At 42.7% G+C, this 21,015-nt stretch overlaps 1 long non-coding RNA gene and 1 pseudogene across 1 annotated transcript; one reads left to right on the top strand and one right to left on the bottom strand.

The window, feature by feature from the left end:
- The first annotated feature begins 18,007 nt into the window (after positions 1-18,007).
- On the top strand, positions 18,008-18,486 carry LOC123488013. Its single transcript, XR_006659938.1, has 3 exons — positions 18,008-18,245; positions 18,328-18,355; positions 18,434-18,486. It is a non-coding gene; the product is annotated as an uncharacterized LOC123488013 (long non-coding RNA).
- Positions 18,487-19,234: 748 nt separating this feature from the next.
- On the bottom strand, positions 19,235-20,515 carry LOC123488014 (annotated as a pseudogene).
- Between the last annotated feature and the right edge of the window lie 500 nt (positions 20,516-21,015).

Genomic DNA, 21,015 nt, shown 5'->3' with positions numbered 1-21,015 from the left:
AATATTGAGTTACATCGGGTGGAGGGCTGTTGAAACTGTTTTGAATGGGGTGTGTTTTGGGGTCTGGGGGTGAAATCAAACATTGTATTCAAACTGGTTAGGGGTACACTTAGACCCCCCAGAACATTCACACCTGATCCTTTGTTGCAGGATTTGTTTTGTACGTGTGTACATTAATTCCTTAAATTTTCATTCCCAGGTTGAATGTCAATAAGAAGTAATATAATTGTGTGTATGACTTTACAATGTCCAGCTACATTATACTCCACATAGCTTTATAGGAAGCAGACTTTACAATGTCCAGCTACATTATACACCACATAACTTTACAGGAAGCAGACTTTACAATGTCCAGCTACATTATACTCCACATAGCTTTATAGGAAGCAGACTTTACAATGTCCAGCTACATTATACACCACATAGCTTTATAGGAAGCAGACTTTACAATGTCGAGCTACATTATACTCCACATAGCTTTATAGGAAGCAGACTTTACAATGTCCAGCTACATTATACACCACATAGCTTTATAGGAAGCAGACTTTAAAATGTCCAGCTACATTATACTACACATAGCTTTATAGGAAGCAGACTTTACAATGTCCAGCTACATTATACTCCACATAGCTCTATAGGAAGCAGACTTTACAATGTCCAGCTACATTATACTCCACATAGCTCTATAGGAAGCAGACTTTACAATGTCCAGCTACATTATACACCACATAGCTTTATAGGAAGCAGTTCCTAATCTACTGAAACTTCTTCATGGCCAAGTTGTTTTATTGAATAATTTTGACCCACCCTTGGTTTTTGAATTTATTCAACTATGAATGTGGCTCTATACTCCAGCATTTTAGATTTGATATTAAATGTTTTATATGAGGCGACAGTACAGAATGTCACCTTTTATTTGAGGCTATTTTCATTAATGTCTGTTTTACTGTTTAGAAATGAATATACTGTATTTATCTAGGCCCTCCATATGTAGGTGTCATAAGTATTTGGACAAATTCACTTATAGTGTATTACAGTTTGTCAAAAGTTTAGTATTTGGTCCCATATTCCTAGCAGGCTATGACTACATCAAGCTTGGGACTCTTGTTGGATGCATTTGCAGTGTGTTTCGGTTGTGTTTCAGATGATGTTGTGCCCAATAGAATTGAATGGTAAATAATGTATTGTGTTATTTTGGAGCCACTTAAACATATTATGTTCTTATTTACAATACAAGTGACTCCAAAATGATTCAATACGTAATTTACCATTCTATTCTATTTGGATATTGTTTATAGATGAGGATATTGTTTTTATGCAGATTTTTGAATATTCGCATGAAAATCTGTTTCCATTTGACTGGTGTCAGATTTTCATGTGAACATTGTAAAATCTTCATAAAAACATGTGCATTTTACCAGCAGAGATGTTTCCATCAAATTGACGTGTTGAAGATAAATGGCTGTGCGTGATGACGTAATGCACATACAAATATATATTTTAGAAAATACTAATATATTTTTGCAGTTAAATTCCCATGTACCGGTTTAAAAAGTTATGTTAAATGGGTTTCCATCACATTTTCAACTCTACCGATGGTTTTGTCAGATGTTTTGGGGGCATTATATAGTGAACACGCCCACTCTGGATAGGCTGCCTACATGATGACATTATTATGGACAAAAAGACCCTCGATATTTATTGGAAAGGAGCATCAAGCTCATCACTGTGCACTTTCACCACCCTGTGAAGTTCATCATAACTTATTTCATCTGTAGCTTAATAAACTGCATGGTTTCCCGAGTTGTAGTGGGAGGACCACACCACATATCATCGTGTGACTCCAAGTTTACTTCAATATGATGGTTATTATATCAATATTTTTGCATTAAGCGTTTCCACTGCCATTTCTCGCTTAATTAATTCTACAGAGGTATTTGCACCCCACTGCATCCACATGTTTCTTTACAATTTATGATCATTTTACATGACTGAAAATGAAATAAAACTTTTGATTTGACATATTCATCATTCACCACTGTGGCTTCTGAATAGGTCACTGTACATTTATGGAACCTTTAAAACGTTGTAATGTTTTACCACAACCTTATATTTGGTTACACGTCACTATGGCTTCCATCCCTATATACCTCAGTGCATCCATCCAGGACTAACGTCTCCAAACAGATCTAAAAGGCCTCCCCCACCACTCAGACTTTCAAAGAAATTAAAGTTATCTCTGATACTCTGCTGTGCAGTTTGTTGTATGGACATTGCAGAGGCCCTTTTAAAATATCCACTCTGCTGTCTGGATTTACCAAAGGATCCAGTTACTATTCCTTGTGGACACAGCTGTATGCAACGTCATCTTCTTAGCTTGACTTCCATCCCCCAAAAACCTGTAGATACAGAGTACACAGTCAAGAGGAAGCCACTCCCTGTCCTCTGGTGTAGAGTTCCATGAAACAGAAAGTCATCTTTGACACCCTGTTGCTCAACCTTCAGGTGAAAGCACTAAAATGGCTGACAATCTAGAACTGTTCTGTTGCTCCGTCTGTCTGGATCCACTGAAGGATCCGGTGACTACTGCCTGTGGACACAGCTACTGTATGGGCTGTATTAAAGAAATCTGGGATCAGGATGATCTGAAAGGTGTCTACACCTGTCCCCACACTCTAAAAAATGCTGGGTTGTTTGGTTGACCCAAATGTTGGGTTGCAGGCGTTGGGTCACTAAGTTGGGTTGTTTTCTTTAAAAACTGCTGGGTTATGGATGCTGGGTGTTGTGTTATTGTTGCTTGGTTATTGAGATATGACCCAGCAGGTCAGATCAGAAGACTGTAGGCATAGTTTAGTAGGGGTGTGGCTTTCAGATAGTTATTTTTAGCCACCCATGAGAGTAAATATAATTCCTGTTCATCTGGTCTGTTGCGTAGTTAGCACGTTAAGGTTGAACATTGACATTTTTGTAGCTTCAATTATGCTTATAGAGTTTCCTAAAAGTCCACGTATGTCTCATTGTTGGGCTATAATATAGTGGTATACCTTATTATAATATGTAATAAATACTCTACATATTATAGAAGAATTTAATAAGGAAAATTTGAGTTTACAGTATGTAAACGCCTTAAAATAACCTACAGTAAGGATGACATTAAAACAGACCCAGTTGCTAGGGCAACCAAGCATGACATTAAAACAGACCCAGTTGCTAGGTCAACCAAGCATGACATTAAAACAGACCCAGTTGCTAGGTCAACCGAGCAAATCATTAAAACAGACCCAGTTGCTAGGTCAACCGAGCATGACATTAAAACAGACCCAGTTGCTAGGTCAACCAAGCATGACATTAAAACAGACCCAGTTGCTAGGTCAACCAAGCATGACATTAAAACAGACCCAGTTGCTAGGTAAACCAAGCATGACATTAAAACAAACCCAGTTGCTAGGTCAACCAAGCAAGACATTAAAACAGACCCAGTTGCTAGGTCAACCAAGCATGACATTAAAACAGACCCAGTTGCTAGGTCAACCAAGCATGACATTAAAACAGACCCAGTTGCTAGGTCAACCAAGCATGACATTAAAACAGACCCAGTTGCTAGGTCAACCAAGTATGACATTAAAACAGACCCAGTTGCTAGGTCAACCAAGCATGACATTAAAACAGACCCAGTTGCTAGGTCAACCAAGCATGACATTAAAACAGACCCAGTTGCTAGGTCAACCAAGCATGACATTAAAACAGACCCAGTTGCTAGGTCAACCAAGCATGACATTAAAACAGACCCAGTTGCTAGGTCAACCAAGCATGACATTAGAACAGACCCAGTTACTAGGTCAACCAAGCATGACATTAAAACAGACCCAGTTGCTAGGTCAACCAAGCATGACATTAAAACAGACCCAGTTGCTAGGTCAACCAAGCATGACATTAAAACAGACCCAGTTGCTAGGTCAACCAAGCATGAGAGTAAAAAATACCCAACTGATGGATAAATTAACACGTGTTCTGTTAATACTAACAACCCAAACTATTGGGTTATTCACGCAACCAATCTGTCTGGGTCAAAATAACCCAACATGTTCTTTCCACTACTTAACCTGCGCTGGGGTACTAAATAAACCAGCTTGAGTGCAGTGCAGGCATACCTTCACCCCAAGACCTATTCTGAACAGGAGTGCTGTGCTCGCCTAAGTGGTGGAGAAACTGAAGAAGACAGGACTCCAAGCTGCTTCTCCTGCTCTGTGCTATGCTGGACCTGGAGATGTGGCGTGTGATTTCTGCACTGGGACCAGAAAGCAGAAAGCCCTCATGTCCTGTCTGGTGTTAAAACTATAATCATTCACATAATAATATAATTTCACACAAACACTTCCTCAACATATTAATCCCTATCTTCTATGGGCCCTATGTCCCATTACTATACTATTGATCTACTGGACAAATAAAGCTTGATAGCTCATTGACGAGTGATTCTCCACAGAGGCAGCTGGGGATGAGTCATCAGAAGGTCCAGCAGAGATTCCAGGAGAGAGAGAAGGAGCTCCAACAGGCTGTGGAGTCTCTCAAGGTGAGTATTGTTGACCAGAGGAGACACACCATTTCACATCTCTCCTCCAGTCAGAGAGAGAGAGAGAGGGGCCCCTATCCAATCCCACTGACCCGACTGTTGGGAACAGGCTGTCTGGACCCCTTTCAGAGAATAGACTGCTTAATGTCACCGGCGGGATATGAACCCGGGTCTACTGAGGAAGAAACCATCATCTTGACCGTTACACCAAGAGGACGTTCCCTATTGAGTTGAGGGCCGACACTGATTTTGAAGTCGCAGGCAGGGCTACCTCATCACATAACCTTGAGAAATCATGACTGACTCATGTCCCCTTTACATTAACATGGAGCTCTCTCTCTCTCTCAATTCAAATCAATTCAAAGGGATTTATTGGCATGGGAAACATATGTTTACATTGCCAAAGCAAGTGAAATAGATAATAAACAAAAGTGAAATAAACAATCAGAAATGAACAGTAAACATTACACTCACAAAAGTTTCAAAGGAATAAAAACGTTCAAATGTTATAACTCAAGTGCAAACAGAGTGAGCCATTCGCCAGACTGAGTTCAGGAGGTGAAATGGAAATGGATGAGGGAGAGTTAAGTGAGGTAGAAGGTGTGGTGATGAGCTCAGAACCAGAGCCTGGCATCAATGGAAATGATAAAGAAGAATATGGTGCAGTAGGAGATACATTGTAGGAGAACGTGGATCCATACCTTTTGGCAGATCCATTTGTAGTTTCAGGGTGGGTGGGAAAGGAGTTGGGTGCAGTTGAATCAGTGAAGGTAACCTGTAGTGATATTTGTTTGTGTTTCGTTTGGTGCAACACAGACCTGGTGGTGAGCGTGGTGAAACAGAGGAGTCACTGTCAGTCCTTTTGAGTTTTGAGTCTTTACCCAACAGTCATGGTAGGAAATATAAGTTATCCTGTTAGAGCTTTTGTGGCGAATCCACTGTGCTGATTCAGGTGCAACGTTTATGGTCATGTTGCAGCAGTTTGTAGGAGGGAGATTCCAAGATGTGGGAAGTGTGCAGGAGGGCATGGGATAGAGGATTGTGTAGTTTCGGTCGATAAAGTTGTGTGTGTCAACTGTTGGGATGCCCATGTTGCTGGGGATCTGAAGTGTCCGGTGCGAGAGAGGCAGGTTGAGGTGGCTAGAGTCAGAGTAGTGCAGAAGGTGTCGTATGCTGAGACAGTGAAGAAAGTAGAGGAGAATGGGTCAAGGGTGAGAGATCCTGAGAGGATCCCTGTGAGTAGTAGATCTGTGCCAGCACAGAGGGATAGATCAACGAGTGATATATGCTTCAGTAAAGTTAGCTTCTTGCCGTTCATAGCAATGGTTATCAACTGTACAGCAGAAATTGAATGAAATTGAATGTAAATCACAGAAAATAGATGTTGTGGTGGCAGCTGCAGAGAACTATTTGGGCATACAAGATTAGACTTCAGAAGAGTTACAGGGTGTGTTGAGTTGTGGTTTCCTGTCCTCCCAGGCCGTTGGCATGGTGCAGGAGCAGATAGGGTCAAAGTAGTGGAATTGGGTAGTGGGTATTTAATGAGTGTAGGGTTAGTTGGAAGGGTGTTTTTTTATTATTATAATAATTTCCCCTTTTCCCATTTTGTGTCACAAAGTATAATGGATTTATATTATAGTCCAGTTGGGGGCGGTAATGCAACATATTGGATTCCAACCGCCGTTAATCATCAAAGAAGAAGAACCGTTACATTATGTCTATGTACAGTATTGTAACGATGTTCATGTCTCTCTCATTCATTAACTTTCATGGTAGTTGGTTGTGTGGGTCTCTGGTTATGAATAGGGTGCTGACAGACAATTGTTGATGGATATTTATAGAGCTCTGATCAGGACGACAATTGATTACTGGTGTACAGTTTATGGAACAGAGGTAAAGACTTGGCTTCAGAAGCTGGACAGAATCCAGTATATAGCTTTAAGGATATGTATTGGTGCATTTAAATCAACATCTGTATGTGCCTTACTGGTGGAGGCAGGAGAGATGCCTTTGGATATACAGCGTAAAAAATGGTCATTATCTTATTGGGTTAGGTTGAAAGGCTGTGAGGTTGAGCATCCCACTGCTACTGTTCTAGATGACTGTTGGGAATATACTAGTAGACAAGGCAGTGGTTTTGGTTGGACAGTTGGAAAGCTTGCTGATGAGAGTGGTTTGAGGGAGTTGGAGGTTGGCCCTTCTGTGGTGATAGGGGATGTTCCTCCATGGTTACTCCCAGACCCTGTTGTTGATCTAACCTTGGTAGAGAAAAGGAAAGATTGGTCAGAAGTCAGTGATATAGTGAAACTGGTTGACAATTACATTGGTAGAAGTTTTTATGCTTTTCTACCACTTTTCACAGATGGATCCAAGGACCCAGACAGTGGGCTCACAGGAGCAGGCGTTTACGTTCCTGAATTTGATGTGCAGATATGTAGAAGACTAACAGATGAACTGTCAGTATACTCAGTTGAACTGTTGGTGATAATAGTTGCCCTCCAGTGGGTGGAGGACGTACAACCTGTTAGAATTATAGTATGGTCAGATTCTCTGTCTGTATTGAATAGTTTATCATCTGGTAAATCTAATAGGAGTGACCTGCTATTGGAGGTATTAATGTTATTATGGAGAATTGAGAGAATGGGTTTAGTAGTGAGATTCTGCTGGGTCCCAGCACATTCGGGTGTGGAAGGGAATGAAATTGTAGACCAGTTAGCTAAAAGAGCTTTGAAACGAGATATAATTGATATTAATGTTCCACTGGGTAGAGGTGAGGCCAAATGTAAGATCAGAGCCATTTTGAAAGATGTGTGGCAGAAGAGATGGTACTCTGAGCACAAGGGCCGGCATTTATATGAATAGTTGACAGTTTTACAGAAAGGTCGATGGACCAAGATTCAAAGGTCAGATTAGGAAGGAAGAGGTGGTGTTTACTCGATTGCGCTTAGGACATTGTACATTGAACTCGTCATTACATCTGGTTGGCAAGCATGGGAATGATTTGTGTCTGGAAGGTACGGTCGATGAAACGGTGGAGCATGTGTTGTTATATTGTTGTAAGTATGTTGAAGAGAGGGAAAGATGTGTAGGGTCATTGAGGTTGGACGGGGTTGGGGGGGTTGGAAGGGATTTTGGGGATGGGGGAGGGTCTATTAGAAGTTAGTAGGGCTCTTCTTTCTTTTCTCAGAAGTACTGAGTTAGGTAGGAGGATTTAGAAATGTTGTAAACTGTGATTGACCACAAACTCCAGCACAGTAGGTGGCGGCATGCACCTTTAACGTTGGTTTGTGGACCGCCATTATATCATAGAAGAAGAAGTTGGTTGTGTGAGAGTTTTGTGGTTCGTGAGGAGGGCTACTATTCTTTTTTCTTTTGGTTCTTGCGTATTTTCTGAATTTATTTTCTGATGGTGGAGGGTTTGTTTATTGGTTTCCACTGTTTATCGTTTAGAGTTGAGGGGGGGGGTAGTTTGTTAGGGCGGCGTGATGGCCTCAACCGTGTGGAGAAGAAACGCTGTCGCTTCGGGTGCGTTCTGGAGAAAGGTGTAGAGGAAGTTTTGCTCATGGTCGGCGAACAGGTTGGAGCAGAACATCTGCACTCTGCATCCAGAATGAACAAGGCGGTGGTTGTGTTAATGAAAAAGGTTTGTCTTGTTGCGAGTGGGATTTTTGTGAGGGGTGTGTTGGTGCAGATGTCTCCTCTTTCGATAAGAGTTGTGGTGGCTAATCTGCCTCCGTTTATTTTTTACGAACAGACCGCAAGTAGTTGGTTAGTTTTGGTAAATTTGCAAGTGGTTTTCGTGTGCTCTCGGCTGGGTGCCAAGCGGAATCCGTTAAACATGTCTGTTTTCATAGACAAGTGTTTTTCTTAACAAACTTCAAGGTTACACAGGGGAGGGGTGGAACACAGGGTTTGCTAGCACAGATAGTTTTCGGTGTTTCTAGTGTGGGGATCATCAGTTATAGGCTACAAGCAGCAATATGATTGATAGGTAGGACAGGTATTGAACCCAAATAATCCCTACTCAGATGCGCTAACCTCAACCCTAGTAAACATGCATTATAAAAACCTTCTATATAAAATTATCTCATATTGGGAGTAAATAGCCTCTGAATAGAAAAGATAAAACACTGCATCTTCCAGCCCACCAATAAATTACATAATGCAACCGTCGCGGTTAGCATATTTGCTTGCGTGAGAAGGCAGAGTGCTCGATGCTGGTTGATGAATTTGACAATTAATGTACTAGGAAAATACGTTTTTGTCGACCAGAGGTGACTGAATTAATGTTCAGGCGTATTGATAATCATTATAGTAATGAAGTATAATTTCAAAACATGACCATAAAAACAGGTAATAATAAACATGAATCATCATTATATTACTTCACAGTAATGTGTTAAATGCTTTTTCAGTCCTTTCTCTTGCGTTAGCAGTGTGGAAAGGGACAGTAAAAAGCTCAGGCAGGAGGAGTTTTCTGTGAGGTGGAGTGGTGGTGTATCCAGGGAGAAAACTAAATAAATCTTCTGAAATGTCATTCATGGTCTTATGCTGCCATCTATTGGAATTATAAAGCAACTGCAGTAGTACTGAATAGTGTTTTTCCTTACTAATCCGTACTAAAATAGTGATTACTCAAAATTGCAAAACAATGGCAGGGGTACCAGGAGGGAGGAGAGTACATTTTTTACATTTTAGTCATTTAGCAGATGCTTTTATCCAGAGCGACTTACAGTTAGTGAGTGCATACATTTTCATACTGTCCCCCCATGGGAAACGAACCCACAACCCTGGTGTTGCAAGCGCCATGCTCTACCAACTGAGCTACGCGGTAGTAGTGCATGGCCAAGTGGTGGTGCGCAGGCCGTGGAGAAAGCGGTGGTGGGGAGGGTTGCAGCTGGGCTACATGAGCTGAGGCAGGTTTCTGTAGTAACAGAGACTCCGGTGGGCAAAGGCTTGGTGGGCTCATCCCAGGAAATATTACCTGTCATTTGGGAAGAGGCTCTGATCAGGGGGGAAGTGCAGGGGGGGCAGAGACTGGGGAGGAGGAGGACGGTACCGTGCCAATGGAGGAGGAGGAAGAGGGGGGAGGTGAGTCTGCGGGAGCGGATGTCAAGGCGTCTCGTTTTCAGACGGCTCATTGGATCCAGTGCTGACAGCCAGTCAGGCTGAGGGCCCAGTATATACGGTGAGATAACTTTCTAGGTTCCTGATGGAGACTAAAGGGGAAAAAGAAGGTTCTGCTGGAGTCTTATTTGATTGATCCTGGAAGGTTTGTAAGGTCAGTACAACACGTGATGAAGAATGAGGGTTTAGTGTCCTCTCACCCAGGAAGCGGTATAGGCTGAGAAAATGGGTCATGGGTTCTTAAGGGCATGTCTTCAGAATCTGCTTAAATTGATGTTTTTTTCTGGCATGGCGGCTTTATGAGCTTCTCTACTGGTTTCTGATTGTGGTGATTTCCCTCCCACCTCTTATGGAGATTTCACGGTTAGACTTCCTTAACATGAACGGCGGCAAAGACTGGGGGAATATGTAAACCAAAAACATTTAAATGCCATGACAGAAATCTTAGTGCAGGGGTAGCAAAAGAGGTGTGTAAGGGTAGGTTGTTAGTGTTTAGAGCCCAAATAATGACCTTGTCTTTGCTTTCATAAATGTGTCTGCACCTGGTCCTCTGTAGCTCAGCTGGTAGAGCACGGCGCTTGTAACGCCAGGGTAGTGGGTTCGATCCCCGGGACCACCCATACACAAAAAAATATATATATATATATGCACGCATGACTGTAAGTCGCTTTGGATAAAAGCGTCTGCAAAATGGCACATTATATTATATTATAGTACAGGGCTCAGTTCTCTGTTTCACCAGAGGGGGTTGGAAAAACAGAGTGGGGAAACCAAGAAAATCCCTTGTTTTACGTTTGTCTGATGGGCGGGTAACTTCTGTTGTGGGGAGATGAGGGAGCCTGATGGGTGGGTAACTTCTGTTGTGGGGAGATGAGGGAGCCTGATCCTGGGTGGGTAACTTCTGTTGTGAGGAGATGAGGCTGTGGAGTTGTACTCTGATTTATAGAAGGCAGAACTCTGTGGTCCTCTGTAGCTCAATTGGTAGAGCATGGCGCTTGTAATGCCAGGGTAGTGGGTTCGATCCCCGGGACCACCCATATGTAAAAATGTATGCACATGACTGTAAGTCGCTTTGGATAAAAGCGTCTGCTAAATGGCATATTATTATTATTATCCTGGGTTTTCTCAGGTTCTGCTCACAGACCTTTCCAAACTCTCTCTGTCACAGATAAATCAAATAGACATTTCCCTGGCCTTTCACAAACTCTCAGCTGCTGTCTCTCAGACGGTCTGCCTGTGGATTTTTATAAAAAGTTCTGGGGAATTATTTTACAGGACGTGTGTTGTGTGAGTGCGTCGGGGTGGGGGAGCTGTCGCTAAGCTGTAGACGGGAGGCTTTGACTCTCCTGCCCAATAAAGGGGATTTGAGTATGATTACTGTAATGTTATTGGTTGCCTCATTAGATATCATACTGTAATGTTAGTGGTTGCCTCATTAGAATATCATAATGTAATGTTAGTGGTTGCCTCATTAGAATATCATACTGTATTGTTAGTGGTTGCCTCATTAGAATATTAGAATATCATACTGTAATGTTAGTGGTTGCCTCATTAAAATATCATAATGTAATGTTAGTGGTTGCCTCGTTAGAATATTAGAAAATCATACTGTAATGTTAGTGGTTGCCGCATTAGAATATCATACTGTAATGTTAGTGGTTGCCTCATTAGAATATCATACTGTAATGTTAGTGGTTGCCTCATTAGAATATCATACTGTAATGTTAGTGGTTGCCTCATTAGAATATCATACTGTAATGTTAGTGGTTGCCTCATTAGAATATCATACTGTAATGTTACAGTGAGGGAAAAAAGTATTTGAACCCCTGCTGATTTTGTACGTTTGCAAACTGACAAAGAAATAATCAGTCTATAATTTTAATGGTAGGTTTATTTGAACAGTGAGAGACAGAATAACCAAAAAAAAATCCAGAAAACCGCATTTCAAAAATTTTATACATTGATTTGCGTTTTAATGAGGGAAATAATTATTTGACCCCTCTGCAAAACATGACTTAGTACTTGGTGGCAAAACCCTTGTTGGCAATCACAGAGGTCAGACGTTTCTTGTAGTTGGCCTCCAGGTTTGCACACATCTCAGGAGGGATTTTGTCCCACTCCTCTTTACAGATCTTCTCCAAGTCATTAAGGTTTCGAGGCTGACGTTTGGCAACTCGAACCTTCAGCTCCCCTCCACAGATTTTCTATGGGATTAAGGTCTGGAGACTGGCTAGGCCACTCCAGGACCTTAATGTGGTTCTTCTTGAGCCACTCCTTTGTTGCCTTGGCCGTGTGTTTTGGGTCATTGTCATGCTGGAATACCCATCCACGACCCATTTTCAATGCCCTGGTTGAGGGAAGGAGGTTCTCACCCAAGATTTGACGGTACATGGCCCCGTCCATCGTCCCTTTGATGCGGTGAAGTTGTCCTGTCCCCTTAGCAGAAAAACACCCCCAAAGCATAATGTTTCCACCTCCATGTTTGACGGTGGGGATGGTGTTCTTGGGGTCATAGGCAGCATTCCTCCTCCAAACACGGCGAGTTGAGTTGATGCCAAAGAGCTCCATTTTGGTCTCATATGACCACAACACTTTCACCCAGTTCTCCTCTGAATCATTCAGATGTTCATTGGCAAACTTCAGACGGGCATGTATATGTGCTTTCTTGAGCAGGGGGACCTTGCAGGCGCTGCAGGATTTCAAACCTTCACGGCGTAGTGTGTTACCAATAGTTTTCTTGGTAACTATGGTCCCAGCTGCCTTGAGATCATTGACAAGATCCTCCCGTGTAGTTCTGGGCTGATTCCTCACCGTTCTCATGATCATTGCAACTCCACGAGGTGAGATCTTGCATGGAGCCCCAGGCCGAGGGAGATTGACAGTTCTTTTGTGTTTCTTCCATTTGCGAATATTCGCACCAACTGTTGTCACCTTCTCACCAAGCTGCTTGGCGATGGTCTTGTAGCCCATTCCAGCCTTGTGTAGGTCTACAATCTTGTCCCTGACATCCTTGGAGAGCTCTTTGGTCTTGGCCATGGTGGAGAGTTTGGAATCTGATTGATTGTTTGCTTCTGTGGACAGGTGTCTTTTATACAGGTAAAAAGCTGAGATTAGGAGCACTCCTTTTAAGGGTGTGCTCCTAATCTCAGCTCGTTACCTGTATAAAAGACACCTGGGAGCCAGAAATCCTTCTGATTTGAGAGGGGATCAAATACTTTTTTCCCTCACTGTAGTGGTTGCGTCCCCCTTTTTTCTTCTGTTGTGTTTTCCCTCTGTGTTCCTTATTGAATATCAATTAACAATTCATCCCCCCAAAAAATCCTATCACGGTTTTGTTTTAATCACTTTGGTACTATTTTCACAAGCAGGTGGTACATTTTCACAACTCTTAGTATAAAACTCCAAGCTGGTCACGCTTGTTAAGCAGCCAGTCTTTCATTCAAAACCTGTCATTGTGCATTCATTTGGATTGGAAACATCTCTCACCCACAACCATTGATTCAAAATATAAATAAATGTAATGAGAGCATTGGTTTAATCACCAAAACAACTTAAAACTACTCAATTGAAAATATATCATTAACTACCAATAGAAATCACTGCAAGATAAGTGTTTCAATTAACCCTTAGAAGTGCTGAAAGTAATATGCTACAGTACTGTAAAATACACTTCACATTAGGCAATACACTTACATTACCCAACAAAATTGACAGAATCTATCATTTCCATGATATCTGTCCAATGTGTAATCAAAGGTGTGATCAATGATGACATCCTCTACAATCATTCATGGGGATTTATTTTTATTTTTATGATGTAATTGCAACACACAGTACTGTCTGTAATTAGATGTGAGACATTAAATGAAACATTAAATGAATGAAAATAAAATAATGTTTAGCACTCATTAATTAGCATCAAGCCTATCTTGAGCATTTGGCCATAAATTCTCATCCACATCAGTAAATGTCCTCATTGTTCATGCACCGCTGTAGAAACCTTTCGGCATGTTGAATCAAAGCTTGACATTGGTCTGCATTGATGTCATCACATGCCTCATCCATGGCCAGAAGGAGGGTGGCACGCTCATGGGGATGGCGATCGTACACCTTCCACCTCCATGATGAAAAAAATAATTTAATAAGGTTGAGGAAGGAGAGTACCGGGGCTGGTATAGGGTCACGAATCAGGGAGCGACCTGAAACCATGCCTGGACCACCTCTGAATGGTGGAACCTGACATTGTCCCACACAATAACATACAGTGGGGAGAACAAGTATTTGATACACTGCCGATTTTGCAGGTTTTCCTACTTAGAAAGCATGTAGAGGTCTGTAATTTTTATCATAGGTGCACTTCATCTGTGAGAGACTGAATCTAAAACATAAATCCAGAAAATCACATTGTATGATTTTTAAGTAATTAATTTGCATTTTATTGCATGACATACAGTGGGGGAAAAAAGTATTTAGTCAGCCACCAATTGTGCAAGTTCTCCCACTTAAAAAGATGAGAGAGGCCTGTAATTTTCATCATAGGTACACGTCAACTATGACAGACAAAATGAGAAAAAGAAATCCAGAAAATCATATTGTAGGATTTTTAATGAATTTATTTGCAAATTATGGTGGAAAATAAGTATTTGGTCAATAACAAAAGTTTCTCAATACTTTGTTATATACCCTTTGTTGGCAATGACACAGGTCAAACATTTTCTGTAAGTCTTCACAAGGTTTTCAAACACTGTTGCTGGTATTTTGGCCCATTCCTCCATGCAGATCTCCTCTAGAGCAGTGATGTTTTGGGGCTGTTGCTGGGCAACACAGACTTTCAACTCCCCTCCAAAGATTTTCTATGGGGTTGAGATCTGGAGACTGGCTAGGCCACTCCAGGACCTTGAAATGCTTCTTACGAAGCCACTCCTTCGTTGCCCGGGCGGTGTGTTTGGGATTATTGTCATGCTGAAAGACCCTGCCACGTTTCATCTTCAATGCCCTTGCTGATGGAAGGAGGTTTTCACTCAAAATCTCACGATACATGGCCCCATTCATTCTTTCCTTTACGGATCAGTCGTCCTGGTCCCTTTGCAGAAAACAGCCCCAAAGCATGATGTTTCCACCCCCATGCTTCACAGTAGGTATGGTGTTCTTTGGATGCAACTCAGCATTCTTTGTCCTCCAAACACGACGAGTTGAGTTTTTACCAAAAAGTTATATTTTGGTTTCATCTGACCATATGACATTCTCCCAATCCTCTTCTGGATCATCCAAATGCACTCTAGCAAACTTCAGAAGGGCCTGGATATGTACCTGCTTAAGCAGGGGGACACGTCTGGCACTGCAGGATTTGAGTCCCTGGCGGCGTAGTGTGTTACTGATGGTAGGCTTTGTTACTTTGGTCCCAGCTCTCTGCAGGTCATTCACTAGGTCCCCCCGTGTGGTTCTGGGATTTTTGCTCACCGTTCTTGTGATCATTTTGACCCCACGGGTGAGATCTTGCGTGGAGCCCCAGATCGAGGGAGATTATCAGTGGTCTTGTATGTCTTCCATTTCCTAATAATTGCTCCCACAGTTGATTTCTTCAAACCAAGCTGCTTACCTATTGCAGATTCAGTCTTCCCAGCCTGGTGCAGGTCTACAATTTTGTTTCTGGTGTCCTTTGACAGCTCTTTGGTCTTGGCCATAGTGGAGTTTGGAGTGTGACTGTTTGAGGTTGTGGACAGGTGTCTTTTATACTGATAACAAGTTCAAACAGGTGCCATTAATACAGGTAACGAGTGGAGGACAGAGGAGCCTCTTAAAGAAGAAGTTACAGGTCTGTGAGAGCCAGAAATCTTGCTTGTTTGTAGGTGACCAAATACTTATTTTCCACCATAATTTGCAAATAAATTCATTAAAAATCCTACAATATGATTTTCTGGATTTCTTTTTCTCATTTTGTCTGTCATAGTTGACGTGTACCTATGATGAAAATTACAGGCCTCTCTCATCTTTTTAAGTGGGAGAACTTGCACAATTGGTGGCTGACTAAATACTTTTTTTCCCCACTGTAAGTATTTGATCACCTACCAACCAGTAACAATTCCGGCTCTCACAGACCTGTTAGTTTTTCTTTAACAAGCCCTCCTGTTCTCCACTCATTACCTGTATTAACTGCACCTGTTTGAACTCGTTACCTGTATAAAAGACACCTGTCCACACACTCAATCAAACAGACTCCAACCTCTCCACAATGGCCAAGATCAGAGAGCTGTGTAAGGACATCAGGGATAAAATTGTAGACCTGCACAAGGCTGGGATGGGCTACAGGACAATAGGCAAGCAGCCTGGTGAGAAGGCAACAACTGTTGGCGCAATTATTAGAAAATGGAAGAAGTTCAAGATGACGGTCAATCAACCTCGGTCTGGGGCTCCTTGCAAGATCTCACCTCGTGGGGCATCAATGATCATGAGGAAGTTGAGGGATCAGCCCAGAACTACACGGCAGGACCTGGTCAATGACCTGAAGAGAGCTGGGACCACAGTCTCAAAGAAAACCATTAGTAACACACTACGCCATCATGGATTAAAATCCTGCAGCGCACGCAAGGTCCCCCTGCTCAAGCCAGCGCATGTCCAGGCCCGTCTGAAGTTTGCCAATGACCATCTGGATGATCCAGAGGAGGAATGGGAGAAGGTCATGTGGTCTGAAGAGACAAAAAAGAGCTTTTTTGGTCTAAACTCCACTCGCCGTGTTTGGAGGAAGAAGAAGGATGAGTACAACCCCAAGAACACCATCCCAACCGTGAAGCATGGAGGTGGAAACATCATTCTTTGGGGATGCTTTTCTGCAAAGGGGACAGGACGACTGCACCGTATTGAGGGGAGGATGGATGGGGCCATGTATCGCGAGATCTTGGCCAACAACCTCCTTCCCTCAGTAAGAGCATTGAAGATGGGTTGTGGCTGGGTCTTCCAGCATGACAACGACCCGAAACACACAGCCAGGGCAACTAAGGAGTGGCTCCGTAAGAAGCATCTCAAGGTCCTGGAGTGGCCTAGCCAGTCTCCAGACCTGAACCCAATAGAAAATCTTTGGAGGTAGCTGAAAGTCCGTATTGCCCAGCGACAGCCCCGAAACCTGAAGGATCTGGAGAAGGTCTGTATGGAGGAGTGTGCCAAAATCCCTGCTGCAGTGTGTGCAAACCTGGTCAAGACCTACAGGAAACGTATGATCTCTGTAAATGCAAACAAAGGTTTCTGTACCAAATATTAAGTTCTGCTTTTCTGGTGTATCAAATACTTATGTCATGCAATAAAATGCAAATTCATTACTTAAAAATCATACAATGTGCTTTTCTGGATTTTTGTTTTAGATTCCGTCTCTCACAGTTGAAGTGTACCTATGATAAAAATGACAGACCTCTACATGCTTTGTAAGTAGGAAAACCTGCAAAATCGGCAGTCTATCAAATACTTGTTCTCCCCACTGTAGGTGACCCCTTCACCTTGACAGGCCTGCTCCATTTCATTGAGAAACACAATGAGGTGTGCAGCGTGGTAGGATCAAGTAATGGTCTACGTCCTACCACACCATCTTCAGAGATAGCTGCTGCTCTTGAAATGTTTCCCCACGTTGTCCAGGCACTTGGACGGACGCCCGTTGGCAGATGAGGTTCCGCCCACGGCGCCCGTTTTGGCCAGGTTGAAGCCCGCTTCATCAACAAAGATATACTAGTGATGGTTCACAGCAGCATCAACACCATCACCCTCTAAAAATATATTTTGGTTAGTTATTTTTACAGTATAGTTCCAATATGATATTGTGAAGTAGCATGTGCATTAATAGCAACAGTAATACAGTATATAGTGCTGTACCTGAACATACTCGGCCCACAGTTGTTTCTCTCAGAAGGCTCCAGGTCAATGTGTTTCATAGATACCTGGTGCCTCTTCAAAAGGCAGGTGATTGTTGGTAGGCTGATGATCCACATTGGCAAAGGTGTCATCATTCTCCTCAATGGCCTGCTTTATTTCAGACAGACGTATGTCATTCCTGGCCCTCACCATTTCCACCACTGCCCACTCCTGCTGGTCGGTCAGCACACGACCACCACCATGGGGTCTTCTGTCAATTCTGAGGGTAGAACAGAGTATACTGTCAATAGATCATACTGTAAGAATACTGGAACATGTTTTGTGAATTTTCTAAGAGTTGTGAAACTTTACCACACACTTGTGAAATAGTACCAAGACAACACTGGGGAACAGGTTGTCTGGAATCCAGTAACAGTGGAAATTGACCCCCTCCTCTCTCTTTGTGAGTTATCAGTGCTCTGTACAGGCAGAAGTTAGTAAGTATGAGACAATCTTTACTGAACTGATCGGGTCCATTGAGAGAATACTCACTGAGGTGAAAAGGTTGATTAGAGGCCAGGAGAAGACTGCAGTGAGACGGGCTGAAGGACATCTGGAGCAACTGGAGCAGGAGATAGCTGAGCTGAGGAAGAGAAGCACTGAGCTGGAGCAGCTCTCACACACAGAGGATCACATCCATTTCCTCCAGGTAAGTAAACTGCCTTGTTACATGTGATATGAAGTTGCATTTTACATTTTAAATAGTGACAGAATTCCAAATGTCTCCTGAGCTGAAGACCAAAGAAGAGTTGTCCCTCTGTAAGTGATATTCAAACACCCTCTCAAAGACAACATACATGTTCTTTCTTTTACTTATTGGGTTTTGTTGTTCATCAGTCAGACGTCCTCCAGCTGACATTGGATCTGAATACAGCTCATCCAGAACTCAGCCTGCCTGATGTAAACTGGAAGGTGACAGCCACTGACAAAGCTCAGCCCTATCCTGACTACTGGAGACAGGTGCTGTGTAGAGAGGGCCTGTCTGGAGTCTGCTACTGGGAGGTAGAGTGGGAGAAAAAAAAATCATTAGACATATCACATTCTTTGTAGCCTGGTCCCAGATCTGTTAGTGCTCTTGCTAAACAGATGGCATGATAGCACATACAGACTGACACTCAGGCTTCAGACTTTTACTGTCTACCTTATCACCTCTTGGCTGTTGCAATCCTCTGTAAATGTGTCACTATTTCTCTTGATGTAAACTGTAGTACTGGCAAACCAGTCAAATCAGAAACTGGGATCATTGTTGATCCATTTATGTTCAGATGAGAATATCTTTAAATCACCCATGTACATGTATGAATACAAACAATTCAGTTTTCTGAATCAATTACTGAATCAATGTGATCTTTAAAAATAAAACTCATCATCATGACATTGGAATTGCTCTATTATTGAATTGATTGACCCAATGAATCAGCTATTTCCAGTCATCTATGTACCAGTATATACATTTAGACAAATAGATGACACATAATAGACTTACACATTACATTGGAGCAGGAAGGAACACAAAGGTTGAAGTCTATGACCATCTAAACTGTCTAAAACTGACTGTCAATGAAAAGAATACACAGTACATACATAAATAAACCAAGTGGAAGTCCAGCGCTACAGGGGACAAAGGTAGTGTAGAGGTCACAACACTGTTTCTATGGAGACTGTTGTGGAGGAGCGTTCCATGGTGTCGTAGAATCACAGGCAGGTCTTGTACTGCAGGAGTTTCTCTGCCAGAAGGCTGCTTCCTACTCTTCTACTCTGCACCACACTCAGGTCTAGGTACCTGGGACACAGGGGAGGAGAGACTGCTAGGGTGGATCTGTCTCAATACTGTCACATGTCTCAATACTGTCACCTGTCTCAATATTGTCATCTGTCTCATCTGCACAGACTATATTGAAACTTTGTTCAGGTCACCTCAAGGGGTCAAGGAAAATCTCAAATTTGTTTGACTGAAAATCTTGAAGTCCAAGACTGAAAGAACTCTAATGGCTTCCTCTCCTCCTCATGTCCTCTGCCTCATCTACAGTGACTATATTGATACATGAGAGGTTCTCATACTGTACCTGGAAGATATCCACCAGAACATCAGAGTGTTTATGGTCATCAACATGGCTAAGAAGAAGAAGAAATGCTCCAGATTCCCTTCATGCAGTGTGTTTGGGTACAAGTTACCTGTAGTTGGACTGGAGAACAGTGCTATCAGTGGCCATAGGACTGAATCCCCATAATGCAGACAGACCCCCATCAACCATTCCAACATGAATGTATGTTCCTCTTCAGTTTCTATGGTTATGATGATGCATCTGTAAGTGAAGCCTTTACCTCCAGAGAGTAGGTAGACCAGCTGGATGATGAGGGCTCCCAGGAAACAGCTCCCTCTGTAGGACAGGGGGAGGAAGTGCAGGGAGATGCCTCTGATATGACTGGGTGTCAGGTGGAAGGAGATCACAGAGCCTGGAACAGAGAAGAGAGGAAGGCTGGGAAGAGAAAGAAGCATTCATTTGGTTCAAACGTCTCTTGTCTGTCTCTAATACACCAGTAGGGGGCATCCTAACCCTAGCTTCCAGAGTTCAGAATACTATCCTCCGTGTTGGCAGTTGGTTCCAAAACTCCACATTCTAACTTCATCCTAACTACATATGGTGTCCATTGACATTCGAAATCTCAAACCCAGTTTGTCTCTGTGTACGAACAATGTAGCAGCAATAGGTGTGTCAGAAATACGTGCTCAGCCAGCCCCAGTAGGATGTACTGGGGAGCCAGCTAGAAGCAGGCCATGGAGGACACCTGGAGCACCTTCCCTGACAGGGCCTGCTCCGTCAGAGGATAGCCCTTCCTGTGGACCTCAGACAGGCCCGCTACCAGGACAGACAGGGCCGCACACGCATGACCCAGCACTGAGAGAGGAGAGGAGGGGAGAGGGAGGGAAACAGAGAGAGAGAGAGGGAGAGAGAGAGACATTAACATTGACTGGCTCATTGATGTGGATGGTATTTGTGCATGTGTGTGTGTCTGTGTGTGTGTGTCGTGTATGTGTCTGTGTCTGTGTGAGTCTGTGCGTGTGTGTGTCTCTGTCTGTGTGTCTGTGTGTGTGTGTGTGTCTGTTTGTCTGTTTGTCTGTCTGTCTGTCCGTGTGTGTGTCTGTGTGTGTCTGTGTGTGTGCCGTGTGTGTGCTTACTGATGACTCTGTCGGGGGAGAAGGGTGTTGTGATCTCCACATTAATCTAGGTAGCCATAACCAAATCAGTTAGTCACTGAGAGACGATATATCAACACAGAGATGGGCAAAATATACTGTACATCAAAAATGGATCTTGTTAAAAATACCAGATACTCTAAAGACTAATGTATCAAACTAAAATACAAAATACTTTTGCAGTTGTATGTAGATAAAATACAAATACATACAGGTAAAT

The sequence above is a fragment of the Coregonus clupeaformis genome, unplaced genomic scaffold (assembly GCF_020615455.1).
Source record: "Coregonus clupeaformis isolate EN_2021a unplaced genomic scaffold, ASM2061545v1 scaf2015, whole genome shotgun sequence".
NCBI classification, from domain to species: Eukaryota; Metazoa; Chordata; class Actinopteri; order Salmoniformes; family Salmonidae; genus Coregonus; species Coregonus clupeaformis.
This window is presented reverse-complemented; position numbering and strand designations above follow the sequence as displayed.